Genomic DNA, 20,881 nt, shown 5'->3' on the forward strand with positions numbered 1-20,881 from the left:
GAACATGTGTTTTTTTAGCCAAATTCTGAGGTTTGCAAAGGATTCTGGGTAACAGAACCTGGTCCGAGCCCCGCAATTCACCCCTCCTTGGATTCCCCTAGGTCTCTAGTTTTCAGAAATACACAGGTTTGGTAGGTTTCCCTAGGTGGCGGCTGAGCTAGAGGCCAAAATCTACAGGTAGTCACTTTGCTAAAAACAGCTCTGTTTTCTGTGATATGTCCACGTTGTGTTTTGGGGCATATCCTGTCGCGGGCGCTAGGCCTACCCACACAAGTGAGGTATCATTTTTATCGGGAGACGTGGGGGAACGCTGGGTGGAAGGAAATTTGTGGCTCCTCTCATATTCCAGAACTTTCTGCCACAGAAATGTGAGGAACATGTGTTTTTTTAGCCAAATTTTGAGGTTTGCAAAGGATTCTGGGTAACAGAACCTGGTCCGAGCCCCGCAAGTCACCCCTCCTTTGATTCCCCTAGGTCTCTAGTTTTCAGAAATGCACAGGTTTGGTAGGTTTCCCTAGGTGGCGGCTGAGCTAGAGGCCAAAATCTACAGGTAGTCACTTTGCTAAAAACAGCTCTGTTTTCTGTGATATGTCCACGTTGTGTTTTGGGGCATATCCTGTCGCGGGCGCTAGGCCTACCCACACAAGTGAGGTATCATTTTTATCGGGAGACGTGGGGGAACACTGGGTGGAAGGAAATTTGTGGCTCCTCTCAGATTCCAGAACTTTCTGCCACAGAAATGTGAGGATTATGTGTTTCTTTAGCCAAATTTTGAGGTTTGCAAAGGATTCTGGGTAACAGAACCTGGTCCGAGCCACACAAGTCACCCCTCCTTGGATTCCCCTAGGTCTCTAGTTTTCAGAAATGCACAGGTTTGGTAGGTTTCCCTAGGTGGCGGCTGAGCTAGAGGCCAAAATCTACAGGTAGTCACTTTGCTAAAAACAGCTCTGTTTTCTGTGATGTGTCCACGTTGTGTTTTGGGGCATATCCTGTCGCGGGTGCTAGGCCTACCCACACAAGTGAGGTATCATTTTTATCGGGAGACGTGGGGGAACGCTGGGTGGAAGGAAATTTGTGGCTCCTCTCAGATTCCAGAACTTTCTGCCACAGAAATGTGAGGAACATGTGTTTTTTTAGCCAAATTTTGAGGTTTGCAAAGGATTCTGGGTAACAGAACCTGGTCCGAGCCACACAAGTCACCCCTCCTTGGATTCCCCTAGGTCTCTAGGTTTCAGAAATGCACAGGTTTGGTAGGTTTCCCTAGGTGGCGGCTGAGCTAGAGGCCAAAATCTACAGGTAGTCACTTTGCTAAAAACAGCTCTGTTTTCTGTGATGTGTCCACGTTGTGTTTTGGGGCATATCCTGTCGCGGGTGCTAGGCCTACCCACACAAGTGAGGTACCATTTTTATCGGGAGACTTGGGGGAACATAGATTAGCAAAACAAGTACTATTGCCCCTTGTCTTTCTCTACATTTTTTCCTTCCAAATATAGGAATGTGTGTAAAAAAGACATCTATTTGAGAAATTCCCTGTAATTCACGTGCTACTATGGTCACCCCGGAATTCAGAGATGTGCAAATAACCACTGCTCCTCAACACCTTATCTTGTGCCCTTTTTGGAAATGCAAAAGTTTTCTTGATAGCAATTTTTTACTCCTTATATTTCACCAAATGAATTGCTGTATACCCGGTATAGAATGAAAATGCACTGCAGGGTGCAGCTCATTTATTGGCTCTGGGTTCCTCGGGTTCTTGATGAACCTACAAACCCTATATATCCCCGCAACCAGAGGAGTCCAGCAGACGTAACGGTATATTGCTTTCGATAATCTGACATTGCAGGGAAAAGTTACAGAGTAAAACGTAGAGAAAAATTGATGTTTTTTTCACCTCAATTTCAATATTTTTCTTTTTCAGCTGTTATTTTCTGTAGGAAACCCTTGTAGGATCTACACAAATGACCCCTTGCTGAATTCAGAATTTTGTCTACTTTTCAGAAATGTTTAGGTTTCTGGGATCCAGCATTGGTTTCATGACCATTCCTGTCACTGACTGGAAGGAGGCTGAAAGCACAAAAAATTGCACAAATGGGGTATGCCCCAGTAAAATGCCAAAATTGTGTTGAAAAATTGGGTTTTCGGATTCAAGTCTGCCTGTTCCTGAAAGCTGGGAAGCTGCTGAGTTTAGCACCGCAGACCCTTTGTTGATGCCATTTTCAGGGGAAAAACCACAAGCCTTCTTCTGCAGCCCCTTTTTCCAATTTTTTTGAAAAAAACGAAATTTTCACTGTATTTTGGCCAATTTCTTGGCCTCCTTCAGGGGAACCCACAAAGTCTGGGTACCTTTAGAATCCCTAGGATGTTGGAAAAAAAGGACGCAAATTTGGCTTGGTTAGCTTATGTGGACAAAAAGTTATGAGGGCCTAAGCGCGAACTGCCCCAAATAGGCAAAAAAGGGCCTGGCACAGGAGGGGGAAAAGGCCTGGCAGCGAAGGGGTTAACATAAGGGATACGATCAAACGCTGTATAAATGGTGCTCAGTTTTCGGATAAATAGTAAGTTTAACTCCCAGGACACCAGTGATTAAAGCTCTGATTGATACAAACTGAGACATGTAACCCCCGAATACCCTGCGACTCCAAAAAAAAAAAACAATCTCCCACACACCTGTAGCTTAATATTCATAAAAAAATCAGAATCTGCTAACACTGTTCACGAGTGTCCCAGACCCACGATAAAATTGATTTTTATCTTGGACAGTTCTGATCAAATGTTTGTGAAACAATCGATGTAAAATAGTTAGTCCAAAGCTCAAATATTCAACACAGCAAAGACATATGGATTTACATTTTACTTCACTCACTTTAACCAATACATTAAACGGATTTTGGCCTCTAACAGAGTTACTTAATCTATGAAGGCAGCACTGAAAGAACTCATTGCAATTTAGATAGTACATGCCGAAGTTCAGTGTCTGTAAAAGAAGAGAATGTAACAAGATATGCATAACAAACAATTGGAGTTTATCCATAGGTTCAACCTATAATCAAACCATCTAAACTCCATAAAAAAGTGTTTTCTGTTATTAATGTTTTACTTATCCCACATTTAAGGGAAGCAATCCCAGGTCACAATAAACATCATGCTTAAGGAGAAGGGGCCTGATGTGCTGACTAGTTTGCAAATGGGAATGCAATTTGTGATGTGATCTGTGTACTTCTATGTCATATTACAATTGTTCAGCTGCATAGGGTCACAAAATAATCCCCCTTTTGAATGTTAATGAGGTAATTAATTGAAGGAGTTGAAAATCTACTTCAAATAATAATCACAATCCTTGCTAGAATGAACCTCTGAAGCCACTAAATCAGCATGTGCTTAGCCCCTGGTAGCTTGGTAAAAAGCAGCCAGGCTTAACTTAGTTGCAATATGTTTTTGCATCTCTCAAACAGTAAGTGTTAACAATTGGGTTTCTGGTTGACAGAGGTATATATGCTGATCAAACAGGAACCACAATCCTAGTCAGTTTAAGTCACAAAAGAATAGTCAGCTTAACTTAACAAGCAATGTGTAAAGTATTTGTGCAACACTTCAAACAATAAAACAATGAAAACACCACACACATCACTCCTCATCTGAACGAACCATCTGAGGTGCCTGTGGTCTGTATGAAACCGGATGTGAGTATGGTCTCAGCTACTTCAGTGCCCAGACCACACCAAAAGCTTTTCTCTCATTCACATTTCACCTCTGTTTAAATGGAAGTAGTCACCGGCTAATGAAGGCTACTGGTTGGTTCAGGCCCTCTTTATTCAATTGTGCTAAGACTGTCCCTACACCATGCTCTGAAGCATCCATCTGCATGAAGAATTCATTGGAGTAGTCAGGAGCCTTGATTACAGGTGCTGTACGCCTGCCACCTTGAGGGTATCACATGCTTTCTAGCAAGGCTCTGTTCAGATCACCAATCTGGGCTGCTTTTTCAAAGTCAGCTCTGATAATGGGTCCACAATGGTGCCATATCCCTTGATAAATCTCCTATAGTACAATGTGAGGCCAAGGAAAGACCTCACTTATGTCTGAGTTACAGAGGATTTCCAGACCATGTTAGTCATGAAAAGGTTACCCACTTCTGTAGAGGTTGGGTATTTCAGGGGTGCTAAATGTGCCATTTTCAACAAATGATTGATGACTGTTAATATTGTCATATTTCCTGACTTATTTTTCAGTAATTCCACTATGAAGTCCGTGGATATGGTAAGAGATGGACTAGGGAGTACCAGAATGGGACGTAATAATCCCACAGGAGGCTGATGACTACTTTTACTCTGGGCACATATTTGACATGCTTCAACACATTATAGTGATCTGTATGCATGGATGGCCACCAAAAGTGTCTTTTTAGCAAGGCCATTGTCTTAGGAGACCCATGGTGGCCAGCTAAAATAGAATCATGGCACAATTGTAATGTCTGTTGTTGCAAATCAGTATTAGGTAAATAGAAGCAATGCTCATGAATAAGTAAACCATCCTGGTATGTGAAACCTTTGAGTCCCTGAACCCATTATACTTTGGGTTTATCTTCAATACATGAGACCAGTTCTTCTAGAAAATCTGTGGAGGTTACCTCACCTTGAAAACAGTTTGAGGTTAAAATGGGTGGTGGTGCTTGCTGATGTGCAAATACTTCTGTTTTTCCTAAATGGGACAAGGCATCTGCTTTGGTGTTGTCTTTTCCTTGGTGGTAGATAATCACGAAATTGTAATTATTAAAATGCTGAGTCTACTGCAGCTGTCAAGGAATCAGGGCTCGAATGGAACAGAGGAATTGTACATTTCTATGATTTGTGTAAATTTCTACTGGATATGTTGCCCCCAGCAGGTACTGGCATAATTATTCAAATGGAGCTTTTATTGTCAGTGACTCTTTAATTATAATGGAGTATTACACTCCACTTGTAAAGAGTTTACGGGAGTAAAAAGCAATGGGGTGTAACCCCCCAGTATCTCTGTTTCTTTCAGACAAAATGGCTCCTAAGGCAAACTGAGATGCATCAGCCTCTACCACATATGGGCCTTTGGGATTGGAGTGTGCCAGAATTGAGGCTGTGGTAAATATATGTTTTAGGGTCATAAAAGCCCCCTTGGCTTGGGCATCCCACAAGAATGGCACTCTTTTTTAGAACAAGCCTGCGATTGGGGCAATGATCAGCGGTAGAACTTTGCAAATCTGAGGAAACTCTGGATTTATTCTTCCAAGAATGCACCTCGTCAGAATCCTCAAATGACCACTGGACATTGCAGGACTTGATGAAAGGGACTCTGGGCAGCTCTTTTGTACCCGTAGCTTGCAGTGAATCTCTTCTTGAAGCAGTTGAAGTCAGGCAAAGTCGTTTTAGTGGAAGCCCGAGTGTGAAGCTGGAGCAGTCCCTTAGAGTGCAGTGTCCAGGTGCAGGTCAGGGGTCCAGCAGGGATGTCCTTCTTCTTCTTTGTTGTGTTCCTTGTAGGGATCTGAGGTATGGGTGCAGCTCTGCCATATTTATCCTTGCTCCTGGGGTAGAAAGCATGGGGGCCTCTTGACCAATCATGTGCAGGCCTCCACCCTGTTGGATGACAATGTCCTGGGAAGTGTGGCAAAAATCAATCCCAGGTAGTAACATTCCCCAAAAATCCAAAATGGCAATGATTCAATCTTGGAGGTTAGGTCTAGCTGATCCCACCCACTGGTGTGGCTGAATTCCCTTAACACACACCTTCTTCAGCCCTCTCCGAATCTAATTGAGGGACACCAGGATGTCTGGGTTTGCAGGATATGGTAAGGTCCAGAGCTGCCCGAAATGTCCTTCCTTTGAAGTCCAGTTTGTCTACTCTCCCCCATCCTGTTTTACCATCTGCTGAGGCAGATCTCCTCCCCCAGGTACTTCCTTTGTGTTCAGCCCAGGCCACTTCACACCTCATCAAGGCAGCCTGGCTAGGGTGCCAGAGGCTGGCCAATCGGAGAAGAGCACTACAAAGCTAAAACTGGTAACTTTTAAGAAGACTTCTAAAATTCTTTCTAGGTGCAAGTTATATTAAATTCAGCAAGGACAAGTTGTTGGATATATTATAACAATAAGTTTGATACCACACTTGAAATACCTGGCGCCTTTTGAGACTTTATTAATTACAAATGGCCATTTTAGCCTACGGAGCCAATTCACTACAATGGGGAAAACTAATGTTGCTATTTTTTTACCTCTTTCATGAAGTCCCTGCTTATAGTTATATTGCACCCAACCGTCGGACACCTAGGGCACACCTTAGGGGTGACTTAGATGTAAAAATAAGGATGTTTAAGACTTTGTAAGTACTTTTCTTTCCAAAGTCGAATTTAAATATAACTTTAATTTAAAAGCAGCCAGCAAGGCAGGCCTGCCTTTAAAATGAAACTGAGCACCTCAGCAGTACTCCTATGGGGGTAGTATCTATGCTGGGGTCCTTAAACCTACATGTAATACCATATTCTAGGAACGTATAGGAAGGCTGGCTGAGCCAATTATAACCAGCTTAATTTGAATACTAATTTTAATAAGAGCACAGGCCCTGTGACTATTTAGCAATGCCCAGGGCACCATCAGAGTCAGGAAGACACCAGCACAAGTGAAAAATGGAAGAAAAAATTAATGGGTCTTCTGCAATCAGCCCAGTTTTCCCACAAGTCTTTCACAAAAGGACCAGTCTTGCAGCAATGAAGGCATTGGTTACATTTTCTGCATTTCTCTTTTTCCTCTTTGGTCCAGGGTCCTCTAATCCCTCTTATGTGCATAGGTTCAGAAGAATCCAGGGTTTTGGACACTGTAGCCCTCATTACAACCCTGGCGGTTGGTGGAGAAGCGGCGGTCTTACCGCCAACAGGCTGGCGGTAAAATTTTGGAATTATGACCATGGCGGTTACCGCCATGGTCATCCTCCACTTCTCCGATCCGACTGCCCTGGGCTGGAGACCTGGCCGGCGGTATCATGACCCGGCTGACCACCATGAAATCCATGGCGGTGAGCACTGTCAGTGCCAGGGAATTCCTTCCCTGGCACTGATAGGGGTCTCCCCACCCCCCACCCCGAGTCCTTCCGCTACACCCCCCACCACCCCTGCCACCCCCAAAGGTGGCAGGATCCCCCTCCCCACCCCGACCCCCAACATTACATTACACATTCACACTCGACATGCACGCAGGCACCCCCAACACACATACCCGCACACACACCAACATACAGTCAGCCACGCACACAGTCATACGCACACACCCACATTCAGACATACACGCACACATCCATACAGACATACATACAGACAGACACGCACTCATTTCCAAACACACAACATCCCCGCATGCATACACGCACTCACACACCCCCTTTACATACACACATGCACACCCCCATGCACGCACACAACACCCCCTCACCCCCTCCCCTAACGGACGATCAACTTACCTGGTCCGTTGATCCTCCGGGAGGGGACGGGATCCATGGGGGCAGCTCCGCCGCCAGCACCCCGTTAACAGAACACCGCCACGCCGAATCACAGAACGTGATTTGGTGGGCGGTGTTCTGTTGACGGGGCAGTGGAGGTGGAGCAACCTCCACTTATCCCCCGACCGCCAGAATGGCTGCTGGCGGCTCTCTGTCCGGAAAAGGACGGAGGGCTGCCAGCGGTCATAATGCGCTGAGCGGAAAACCGCCTGCACTGGAGGTCTTCAGCACGGCGGTCCCTCAGCGGTCTTCTAAAAAGACCACCGAGGTTGTAATGACCACCTGTATCAGTTCAGGATTTATCCGGGAGTACTATCATTCAGGACTCAAGTGAATGCTTCCGTGTTTCTGACTTTCTTTCTTGATATTTTTCTTTCGGTGATTTAACCTGATCACTAAATCAATACACTCCCCAGAATCTTCTGGTGGTACACAATTTGAGAGACAAGGTCTTTTTATGCATCTCGCAATCCTGAATACTCTTTTATTCTCCAGCCAACCTGTTTCAACTACCAACCTGTTAAATGAGGATATGTAACGCAAGAGGTCTGATATTCCTTATTTGAAACTTAAGAGTTGGTTGTCCTCAGTTTACATGAATGCATGTCCTGCAAACAGTCTGTGCCTGGTTGCCTTCAACTCTCGAAAGTCATATAAAAGCGGGTAATCTCTGTCAATTGAATACAAAGCTGCATCCCCTTCCACATACGACAAGATAGAGGCGATGCGAGCTGTGTCATCTGAAAGAGTTGCAGGTTTTGACATCAAATGTAAGTGGCATAGATTCATAAATATGCCATACTTTGTGCTATCTCCATAGAATCACTCTGGCAGTGCAAGAGGGATGGGAGTAGGGATTACTACTTAGATTTGTGTAGGGGTGGACTGATCTGCTGACTCGCTGCCAGGTTTGGGTCTGGCAAAAGGGTTAGTTTACCAACATGGCAGTGTAAAACAGCATACACTGGCTTTGCAATGGTAGGCCTGAGACATGGTTAAAGGGCTACTTTCTTGGGTAGCACAATCAGTGTTGCCAACACACAAGTAGTATTTATTACAGGCACTGGGCACATGTGGTGCAATTTACTACAGACTTATAAGTAAACTAAATATTTCAAATGGGGATATGCCAATATTACCACGTTGAGGGGAGGGAGCACAAGCATTGGTGAGCAGTGGTAAACTGCACAGAGTCCTAAAGCCAGAAAAAGCAGTTCAGAAAAGTGGATAAGGTAGGCAAAATGATGGGGGGAAACTACCCTGAATCTTTCAGGTCTAACATGTGTCCCCACTCTGAAGTTTTCTTCACTAAGGTAGAAGAACCTGGAGAGATCATCAGCATTGGTGTGGTCAGATTTCGGGCAGTGCTCCACTGTAAAGTGCATTCCCTGTAGGGAGATGAACCACTTCAACAGTTAAGGATTCTCACTCCTCATCTGAACGAACCATCTGAGGTGCCTGTGGTCTGTATGAAACCGGATGTGAGTATGGTCTCAGCTACTTCAGTGCCCAGACCACACCAAAAGCTTTTCTCTCATTCACATTTCACCTCTGTTTAAATGGAAGTAGTCACCGGCTAATGAAGGCTACTGGTTGGTTCAGGCCCTCTTTATTCAATTGTGCTAAGACTGTCCCTACACCATGCTCTGAAGCATCCATCTGCATGAAGAATTCATTGGAGTAGTCAGGAGCCTTGATTACAGGTGCTGTACGCCTGCCACCTTGAGGGTATCACATGCTTTCTAGCAAGGCTCTGTTCAGATCACCAATCTGGGCTGCTTTTTCAAAGTCAGCTCTGATAATGGGTCCACAATGGTGCCATATCCCTTGATAAATCTCCTATAGTACAATGTGAGGCCAAGGAAAGACCTCACTTATGTCTGAGTTACAGAGGATTTCCAGACCATGTTAGTCATGAAAAGGTTACCCACTTCTGTAGAGGTTGGGTATTTCAGGGGTGCTAAATGTGCCATTTTCAACAAATGATTGATGACTGTTAATATTGTCATATTTCCTGACTTATTTTTCAGTAATTCCACTATGAAGTCCGTGGATATGGTAAGAGATGGACTAGGGAGTACCAGAATGGGACGTAATAATCCCACAGGAGGCTGATGACTACTTTTACTCTGGGCACATATTTGACATGCTTCAACACATTATAGTGATCTGTATGCATGGATGGCCACCAAAAGTGTCTTTTTAGCAAGGCCATTGTCTTAGGAGACCCATGGTGGCCAGCTAAAATAGAATCATGGCACAATTGTAATGTCTGTTGTTGCAAATCAGTATTTGGTAAATAGAAGCAATGCTCATGAATAAGTAAACCATCCTGGTATGTGAAACCTTTGAGTCCCTGAACCCATTATACTTTGGGTTTATCTTCAATACATGAGACCAGTTCTTCTAGAAAATCTGTGGAGGTTACCTCACCTTGAAAACAGTTTGAGGTTAAAATGGGTGGTGGTGCTTGCTGATGTGCAAATACTTCTGTTTTTCCTAAATGGGACAAGGCATCTGCTTTGGTGTTGTCTTTTCCTTGGTGGTAGATAATCACGAAATTGTAATTATTAAAATGCTGAGTCTACTGCAGCTGTCAAGGAATCAGGGCTCGAATGGAACAGAGGAATTGTACATTTCTATGATTTGTGTAAATTTCTACTGGATATGTTGCCCCCAGCAGGTACTGGCATAATTATTCAAATGGAGCTTTTATTGTCAGTGACTCTTTAATCATAATGGAGTATTACACTCCACTTGTAAAGAGTTTACGGGAGTAAAAAGCAATGGGGTGTAACCCCCCAGTATCTCTGTTTCTTTCAGACAAAATGGCTCCTAAGGCAAACTGAGATGCATCAGCCTCTACCACATATGGGCCTTTGGGATTGGAGTGTGCCAGAATTGAGGCTGTGGTAAATATATGTTTTAGGGTCATAAAAGCCCCCTTGGCTTGGGCATCCCACAAGAATGGCACTCTTTTTTAGAACAAGCCTGCGATTGGGGCAATGATCAGCGGTAGAACTTTGCAAATCTGAGGAAACTCTGGATTTATTCTTCCCAGAATGCACCTCGTCAGAATCCTCAAATGACCACTGGACATTGCAGGACTTGATGAAAGGGACTCTGGGCAGCTCTTTTGTACCCGTAGCTTGCAGTGAATCTCTTCTTGAAGCAGTTGAAGTCAGGCAAAGTCGTTTTAGTGGAAGCCCGAGTGTGAAGCTGGAGCAGTCCCTTAGAGTGCAGTGTCCAGGTGCAGGTCAGGGGTCCAGCAGGGATGTCCTTCTTCTTCTTTGTTGTGTTCCTTGTAGGGATCTGAGGTATGGGTGCAGCTCTGCCATATTTATCCTTGCTCCTGGGGTAGAAAGCATGGGGGCCTCTTGACCAATCATGTGCAGGCCTCCACCCTGTTGGATGACAATGTCCTGGGAAGTGTGGCAAAAATCAATCCCAGGTAGTAACATTCCCCAAAAATCCAAAATGGCAATGATTCAATCTTGGAGGTTAGGTCTAGCTGATCCCACCCACTGGTGTGGCTGAATTCCCTTAACACTCACCTTCTTCAGCCCTCTCCGAATCTAATTGAGGGACACCAGGATGTCTGGGTTTGCAGGATATGGTAAGGTCCAGAGCTGCCCGAAATGTCCTTCCTTTGAAGTCCAGTTTGTCTACTCTCCCCCATCCTGTTTTACCATCTGCTGAGGCAGATCTCCTCCCCCAGGTACTTCCTTTGTGTTCAGCCCAGGCCACTTCACACCTCATCAAGGCAGCCTGGCTAGGGTGCCAGAGGCTGGCCAATCGGAGAAGAGCACTACAAAGCTAAAACTGGTAACTTTTAAGAAGACTTCTAAAATTCTTTCTAGGTGCAAGTTATATTAAATTCAGCAAGGACAAGTTGTTGGATATATTATAACAATAAGTTTGATACCACACTTGAAATACCTGGCGCCTTTTGAGACTTTATTAATTACAAATGGCCATTTTAGCCTACGGAGCCAATTCACTACAATGGGGAAAACCAATGTTGCTATTTTTTTACCTCTTTCATGAAGTCCCTGCTTATAGTTATATTGCACCCAACCGTCGGACACCTAGGGCACACCTTAGGGGTGACTTAGATGTAAAAATAAGGATGTTTAAGACTTTGTAAGTACTTTTCTTTCCAAAGTCGAATTTAAATATAACTTTAATTTAAAAGCAGCCAGCAAGGCAGGCCTGCCTTTAAAATGAAACTGAGCACCTCAGCAGTACTCCTATGGGGGTAGTATCTATGCTGGGGTCCTTAAACCTACATGTAATACCATATTCTAGGAACGTATAGGAAGGCTGGCTGAGCCAATTATAACCAGCTTAATTTGAATACTAATTTTAATAAGAGCACAGGCCCTGGGACTATTTAGCAATGCCCAGGGCACCATCAGAGTCAGGAAGACACCAGCACAAGTGAAAAATGGAAGAAAAAATTAATGGGTCTTCTGCAATCAGCCCAGTTTTCCCACAAGTCTTTCACAAAAGGACCAGTCTTGCAGCAATGAATTCATTGGTTAAATTTTCTGCATTTCTCTTTTTCCTCTTTGGTCCAGGGTCCTCTAATCCCTCTTATGTGCATAGGTTCAGAAGAATCCAGGGTTTTGGACACTGTAGCCCTCATTACAACCCTGGCGGTTGGTGGAGAAGCGGCGGTCTTACCGCCAACAGGCTGGCGGTAAAATTTTGGAATTATGACCATGGCGGTTACCGCCATGGTCATCCTCCACTTCTCCGATCCGACTGCCCTGGGCTGGAGACCTGGCCGGCGGTATCATGACCCGGCTGACCACCATGAAATCCATGGCGGTGAGCACTGTCAGTGCCAGGGAATTCCTTCCCTGGCACTGATAGGGGTCTCCCCACCCCCCACCCCGAGTCCTTCCGCTACACCCCCCACCACCCCTGCCACCCCCAAAGGTGGCAGGATCCCCCTCCCCACCCCGACCCCCAACATTACATTACACATTCACACTCGACATGCACGCAGGCACCCCCAACACACATACCCGCACACACACCAACATACAGTCAGCCACGCACACAGTCATACGCACACACCCACATTCAGACATACACGCACACATCCATACAGACATACATACAGACAGACACGCACTCATTTCCAAACACACAACATCCCCGCATGCATACACGCACTCACACACCCCCTTTACATACACACATGCACACCCCCATGCACGCACACAACACCCCCTCACCCCCTCCCCTAACGGACGATCAACTTACCTGGTCCGTTGATCCTCCGGGAGGGGACGGGATCCATGGGGGCAGCTCCGCCGCCAGCACCCCGTTAACAGAACACCGCCACGCCGAATCACAGAACGTGATTTGGTGGGCGGTGTTCTGTTGACGGGGCAGTGGAGGTGGAGCAACCTCCACTTATCCCCCGACCGCCAGAATGGCTGCTGGCGGCTCTCTGTCCGGAAAAGGACGGAGGGCTGTCAGCGGTCATAATGCGCTGAGCGGAAAACCGCCTGCACTGGAGGTCTTCAGCACGGCGGTCCCTCAGCGGTCTTCTAAAAAGACCACCGAGGTTGTAATGACCACCTGTATCAGTTCAGGATTTATCCGGGAGTACTATCATTCAGGACTCAAGTGAATGCTTCCGTGTTTCTGACTTTCTTTCTTGATATTTTTCTTTCGGTGATTTAACCTGATCACTAAATCAATACACTCCCCAGAATCTTCTGGTGGTACACAATTTGAGAGACAAGGTCTTTTTATGCATCTCGCAATCCTGAATACTCTTTTATTCTCCAGCCAACCTGTTTCAACTACCAACCTGTTAAATGAGGATATGTAACGCAAGAGGTCTGATATTCCTTATTTGAAACTTAAGAGTTGGTTGTCCTCAGTTTACATGAATGCATGTCCTGCAAACAGTCTGTGCCTGGTTGCCTTCAACTCTCGAAAGTCATATAAAAGCGGGTAATCGCTGTCAATTGAATACAAAGCTGCATCCCCTTCCACATACGACAAGATAGAGGCGATGCGAGCTGTGTCATCTGAAAGAGTTGCAGGTTTTGACATCAAATGTAAGTGGCATAGATTCATAAATATGCCATACTTTGTGCTATCTCCATAGAATCACTCTGGCAGTGCAAGAGGGATGGGAGTAGGGATTACTACTTAGATTTGTGTAGGGGTGGACTGATCTGCTGACTCGCTGCCAGGTTTGGGTCTGGCAAAAGGGTTAGTTTACCAACATGGCAGTGTAAAACAGCATACACTGGCTTTGCAATGGTAGGCCTGAGACATGGTTAAAGGGCTACTTTCTTGGGTAGCACAATCAGTGTTGCCAACACACAAGTAGTATTTATTACAGGCACTGGGCACATGTGGTGCAATTTACTACAGACTTATAAGTAAACTAAATATTTCAAATGGGGATATGCCAATATTACCACGTTGAGGGGAGGGAGCACAAGCATTGGTGAGCAGTGGTAAACTGCACAGAGTCCTAAAGCCAGAAAAAGCAGTTCAGAAAAGTGGATAAGGTAGGCAAAATGATGGGGGGAAACTACCCTGAATCTTTCAGGTCTAACATGTGTCCCCACTCTGAAGTTTTCTTCACTAAGGTAGAAGAACCTGGAGAGATCATCAGCATTGGTGTGGTCAGATTTCGGGCAGTGCTCCACTGTAAAGTGCATTCCCTGTAGGGAGATGAACCACTTCAACAGTTAAGGATTCTCACTCCTCATCTGAACGAACCATCTGAGGTGCCTGTGGTCTGTATGAAACCGGATGTGAGTATGGTCTCAGCTACTTCAGTGCCCAGACCACACCAAAAGCTTTTCTCTCATTCACATTTCACCTCTGTTTAAATGGAAGTAGTCACCGGCTAATGAAGGCTACTGGTTGGTTCAGGCCCTCTTTATTCAATTGTGCTAAGACTGTCCCTACACCATGCTCTGAAGCATCCATCTGCATGAAGAATTCATTGGAGTAGTCAGGAGCCTTGATTACAGGTGCTGTACGCCTGCCACCTTGAGGGTATCACATGCTTTCTAGCAAGGCTCTGTTCAGATCACCAATCTGGGCTGCTTTTTCAAAGTCAGCTCTGATAATGGGTCCACAATGGTGCCATATCCCTTGATAAATCTCCTATAGTACAATGTGAGGCCAAGGAAAGACCTCACTTATGTCTGAGTTACAGAGGATTTCCAGACCATGTTAGTCATGAAAAGGTTACCCACTTCTGTAGAGGTTGGGTATTTCAGGGGTGCTAAATGTGCCATTTTCAACAAATGATTGATGACTGTTAATATTGTCATATTTCCTGACTTATTTTTCAGTAATTCCACTATGAAGTCCGTGGATATGGTAAGAGATGGACTAGGGAGTACCAGAATGGGACGTAATAATCCCACAGGAGGCTGATGACTACTTTTACTCTGGGCACATATTTGACATGCTTCAACACATTATAGTGATCTGTATGCATGGATGGCCACCAAAAGTGTCTTTTTAGCAAGGCCATTGTCTTAGGAGACCCATGGTGGCCAGCTAAAATAGAATCATGGCACAATTGTAATGTCTGTTGTTGCAAATCAGTATTAGGTAAATAGAAGCAATGCTCATGAATAAGTAAACCATCCTGGTATGTGAAACCTTTGAGTCCCTGAACCCATTATACTTTGGGTTTATCTTCAATACATGAGACCAGTTCTTCTAGAAAATCTGTGGATGTTACCTCACCTTGAAAACAGTTTGAGGTTAAAATGGGTGGTGGTGCTTGCTGATGTGCAAATACTTCTGTTTTTCCTAAATGGGACAAGGCATCTGCTTTGGTGTTGTCTTTTCCTTGGTGGTAGATAATCACGAAATTGTAATTATTAAAATGCTGAGTCTACTGCAGCTGTCAAGGAATCAGGGCTCGAATGGAACAGAGGAATTGTACATTTCTATGATTTGTGTAAATTTCTACTGGATATGTTGCCCCCAGCAGGTACTGGCATAATTATTCAAATGGAGCTTTTATTGTCAGTGACTCTTTAATCATAATGGAGTATTACACTCCACTTGTAAAGAGTTTACGGGAGTAAAAAGCAATGGGGTGTAACCCCCCAGTATCTCTGTTTCTTTCAGACAAAATGGCTCCTAAGGCAAACTGAGATGCATCAGCCTCTACCACATATGGGCCTTTGGGATTGGAGTGTGCCAGAATTGAGGCTGTGGTAAATATATGTTTTAGGGTCATAAAAGCCCCCTTGGCTTGGGCATCCCACAAGAATGGCACTCTTTTTTAGAACAAGCCTGCGATTGGGGCAATGATCAGCGGTAGAACTTTGCAAATCTGAGGAAACTCTGGATTTATTCTTCCAAGAATGCACCTCGTCAGAATCCTCAAATGACCACTGGACATTGCAGGACTTGATGAAAGGGACTCTGGGCAGCTCTTTTGTACCCGTAGCTTGCAGTGAATCTCTTCTTGAAGCAGTTGAAGTCAGGCAAAGTCGTTTTAGTGGAAGCCCGAGTGTGAAGCTGGAGCAGTCCCTTAGAGTGCAGTGTCCAGGTGCAGGTCAGGGGTCCAGCAGGGATGTCCTTCTTCTTCTTTGTTGTGTTCCTTGTAGGGATCTGAGGTATGGGTGCAGCTCTGCCATATTTATCCTTGCTCCTGGGGTAGAAAGCATGGGGGCCTCTTGACCAATCATGTGCAGGCCTCCACCCTGTTGGATGACAATGTCCTGGGAAGTGTGGCAAAAATCAATCCCAGGTAGTAACATTCCCCAAAAATCCAAAATGGCAATGATTCAATCTTGGAGGTTAGGTCTAGCTGATCCCACCCACTGGTGTGGCTGAATTCCCTTAACACACACCTTCTTCAGCCCTCTCCGAATCTAATTGAGGGACACCAGGATGTCTGGGTTTGCAGGATATGGTAAGGTCCAGAGCTGCCCGAAATGTCCTTCCTTTGAAGTCCAGTTTGTCTACTCTCCCCCATCCTGTTTTACCATCTGCTGAGGCAGATCTCCTCCCCCAGGTACTTCCTTTGTGTTCAGCCCAGGCCACTTCACACCTCATCAAGGCAGCCTGGCTAGGGTGCCAGAGGCTGGCCAATCGGAGAAGAGCACTACAAAGCTAAAACTGGTAACTTTTAAGAAGACTTCTAAAATTCTTTCTAGGTGCAAGTTATATTAAATTCAGCAAGGACAAGTTGTTGGATATATTATAACAATAAGTTTGATACCACACTTGAAATACCTGGCGCCTTTTGAGACTTTATTAATTACAAATGGCCATTTTAGCCTACGGAGCCAATTCACTACAATGGGGAAAACCAATGTTGCTATTTTTTTACCTCTTTCATGAAGTCCCTGCTTATAGTTATATTGCACCCAACCGTCGGACACCTAGGGCACACCTTAGGGGTGACTTAGATGTAAAAATAAGGATGTTTAAGACTTTGTAAGTACTTTTCTTTCCAAAGTCGAATTTAAATATAACTTTAATTTAAAAGCAGCCAGCAAGGCAGGCCTGCCTTTAAAATGAAACTGAGCACCTCAGCAGTACTCCTATGGGGGTAGTATCTATGCTGGGGTCCTTAAACCTACATGTAATACCATATTCTAGGAACGTATAGGAAGGCTGGCTGAGCCAATTATAACCAGCTTAATTTGAATACTAATTTTAATAAGAGCACAGGCCCTGGGACTATTTAGCAATGCCCAGGGCACCATCAGAGTCAGGAAGACACCAGCACAAGTGAAAAATGGAAGAAAAAATTAATGGGTCTTCTGCAATCAGCCCAGTTTTCCCACAAGTCTTTCACAAAAGGACCAGTCTTGCAGCAATGAATTCATTGGTTAAATTTTCTGCATTTCTCTTTTTCCTCTTTGGTCCAGGGTCCTCTAATCCCTCTTATGTGCATAGGTTCAGAAGAATCCAGGGTTTTGGACACTGTAGCCCTCATTACAACCCTGGCGGTTGGTGGAGAAGCGGCGGTCTTACCGCCAACAGGCTGGCGGTAAAATTTTGGAATTATGACCATGGCGGTTACCGCCATGGTCATCCTCCACTTCTCCGATCCGACTGCCCTGGGCTGGAGACCTGGCCGGCGGTATCATGACCCGGCTGACCACCATGAAATCCATGGCGGTGAGCACTGTCAGTGCCAGGGAATTCCTTCCCTGGCACTGATAGGGGTCTCCCCACCCCCCACCCCGAGTCCTTCCGCTACACCCCCCACCACCCCTGCCACCCCCAAAGGTGGCAGGATCCCCCTCCCCACCCCGACCCCCAACATTACATTACACATTCACACTCGACATGCACGCAGGCACCCCCAACACACATACCCGCACACACACCAACATACAGTCAGCCACGCACACAGTCATATGCACACACCCACATTCAGACATACACGCACACATCCATACAGACATACATACAGACAGACACGCACTCATTTCCAAACACACAACATCCCCGCATGCATACACGCACTCACACACCCCCTTTACATACACACATGCACACCCCCATGCACGCACACAACACCCTCTCACCCCCTCCCCTAACGGACGATCAACTTACCTGGTCCGTTGATCCTCCGGGAGGGGACGGGATCCATGGGGGCAGCTCCGCCGCCAGCACCCCGTTAACAGAACACCGCCACGCCGAATCACAGAACGTGATTTGGTGGGCGGTGTTCTGTTGACGGGGCAGTGGAGGTGGAGCAACCTCCACTTATCCCCCGACCGCCAGAATGGCTGCTGGCGGCTCTCTGTCCGGAAAAGGACGGAGGGCTGCCAGCGGTCATAATGCGCTGAGCGGAAAACCGCCTGCACTGGAGGTCTTCAGCACGGCGGTCCCTCAGCGGTCTTCTAAAAAGACCACCGAGGTTGTAATGACCACCTGTATCAGTTCAGGATTTATCCGGGAGTACTATCATTCAGGACTCAAGTGAATGCTTCCCTGTTTCTGACTTTCTTTCTTGATATTTTTCTTTCGGTGATTTAACCTGATCACTAAATCAATACACTCCCCAGAATCTTCTGGTGGTACACAATTTGAGAGACAAGGTCTTTTTATGCATCTCGCAATCCTGAATACTCTTTTATTCTCCAGCCAACCTGTTTCAACTACCAACCTGTTAAATGAGGATATGTAACGCAAGAGGTCTGATATTCCTTATTTGAAACTTAAGAGTTGGTTGTCCTCAGTTTACATGAATGCATGTCCTGCAAACAGTCTGTGCCTGGTTGCCTTCAACTCTCGAAAGTCATATAAAAGCGGGTAATCTCTGTCAATTGAATACAAAGCTGCATCCCCTTCCACATACGACAAGATAGAGGCGATGCGAGCTGTGTCATCTGAAAGAGTTGCAGGTTTTGACATCAAATGTAAGTGGCATAGATTCATAAATATGCCATACTTTGTGCTATCTCCATAGAATCACTCTGGCAGTGCAAGAGGGATGGGAGTAGGGATTACTACTTAGATTTGTGTAGGGGTGGACTGATCTGCTGACTCGGCACGTGAAACTTTCAGAGTAGCTGGTTTCAATAGTTGAGCACACATAGGTTTAGCTCCTCCCCATATCCTATCTGAGTGACTTGAAAACTGGCTTTGTATGGATGTAAGGTCTTGGCATAGAGCGTGATCCTCACTCTGTAGACTAACATGCTTGCGATATCACACAAGGTAATATTAGGATTTTTCTTACTGTCTGTGTAAGGAAATATCGTGGGCTTTGCCTTCTGTCAATGGTAATGTCGCAGTCTCTTACATTAACACTTTGGCAGCTAGGTCTTTTCCCCCATTGCTGAGCCCCTTTCAAGGCTATTTGGGATATTCTGTTTAGGGCTCCATAATCGTTTCTCCACATAAGCTATCCATGCCAAATTTGTGTCCTATTTTTCAAGCATAGTAAGGATTCTAAAGATATCCAGGGTGTGTGGATTCCCCTACTTGGGACCAAGACAATAGCCAAAAAGTAGCAGAATTTTGAGTTTTTTAAAACAAATATTGAAAAAGTGATCCAGATAAAAGTGTCTGGTTTCTTCCCTAAAAATGGCACACACAAAAAGTTTGCCTTACTAAAGTCACAATCTTCCAAGCCTTGAGGAACTTGCAGTTTGAGCTGAATCTAAAAACATAATTTCGTACCACAGTTTTGGCTTTTTTCTAAGTGGTTGCCTATCTTTCTTATTTTTAGTGCTCTCAACCTACTTCCAGTTTGTGGTGGAAACCAGTGTGAAACCCATTAGTGATCCAGAAAAGCTGTGGACTTCTGAAAAGTAGATACAATTCTAAATTCAGCAAGGGGTCACATGTGTATATCTTTTAAGGTTTTCTCAAGAAAAATAACTTTTGAAATAAAGAAAAGTGGAAAATAAATAGAAAAACAGGCATTTGTGACAACATTTTCATCTGTAACTTCTGTCACAATAGCCGATTGACAAAGCAATATACCATCATGTCTGCTTCTAGTTGTGAGGATACATAGGGGTTTGTAAATTCTCCAAGAACCCAAGTTACCCAGAGCAAACAACTGAGCTCCAGCACACATAGGCTTTTCATTAAGTACTGTGTATAGACACATTCTTGTAGCAAAATAGGCAGAGTGACATATAGGTATCAAGGAAACTGTATACTGTATTTCTGAAATGGGCAGTAAACAGAGAGTTTAGGAGCAGTGATTATTTCAACACCTCTGAATTTGTAGGCATGTGCACCAGCATATCATTTGGAAGGTATTTTTCAAAATGTCATCTTCTACCCTGGATTATATCTCTAAGGCAAAAATCCAGTGAAATCCAATTGTTAATAACAAACGTTCTACTAGTCTATGCTCCTACTGGTCTTTTGATAAAAATGGTATGTCATTTGTATGGGTAGACCTGGTGCCCATGACACCTAAAATGCAACATGTAACCATCACATTTTTTCAATGGAAACTGACACTCCTTTTCCAATGTGGGTAGCCCTAGCCTTTGGATCATAGCTCATCCGGCACCTAGGGAAACCTAGCCACCCTGTGATTTTTTAAAAACTGGAATGGAGACTGGCAGACAATCACAGACAATGTGGATAACCAGGCTCTAACCACATTCATTTACCCAGAATCCCTTGCAAACCTCAAATCTTCACTAAAGAGCACATTTTCCACAGATTTCTGTGATGGAGAGTTCTGTAATCTGTAGGGAGCCACGCCCTCCTTCTACCCAGCATTTCTACAAGTCTCTCGATAAAAATGGTATGTCACTTGTGTGAGCAGGCCTAGTGCCCACAACAGGAAACGGCCCAAAATGCCACATGGACATAGTACATTTTTCCAACAAAATCTAACCCTCTTTTTCCGATGTGGGTAGCT

The sequence above is a fragment of the Pleurodeles waltl genome, chromosome 6, assembly GCF_031143425.1.
Source record: "Pleurodeles waltl isolate 20211129_DDA chromosome 6, aPleWal1.hap1.20221129, whole genome shotgun sequence".
Lineage (NCBI taxonomy): Eukaryota > Metazoa > Chordata > Amphibia > Caudata > Salamandridae > Pleurodeles > Pleurodeles waltl.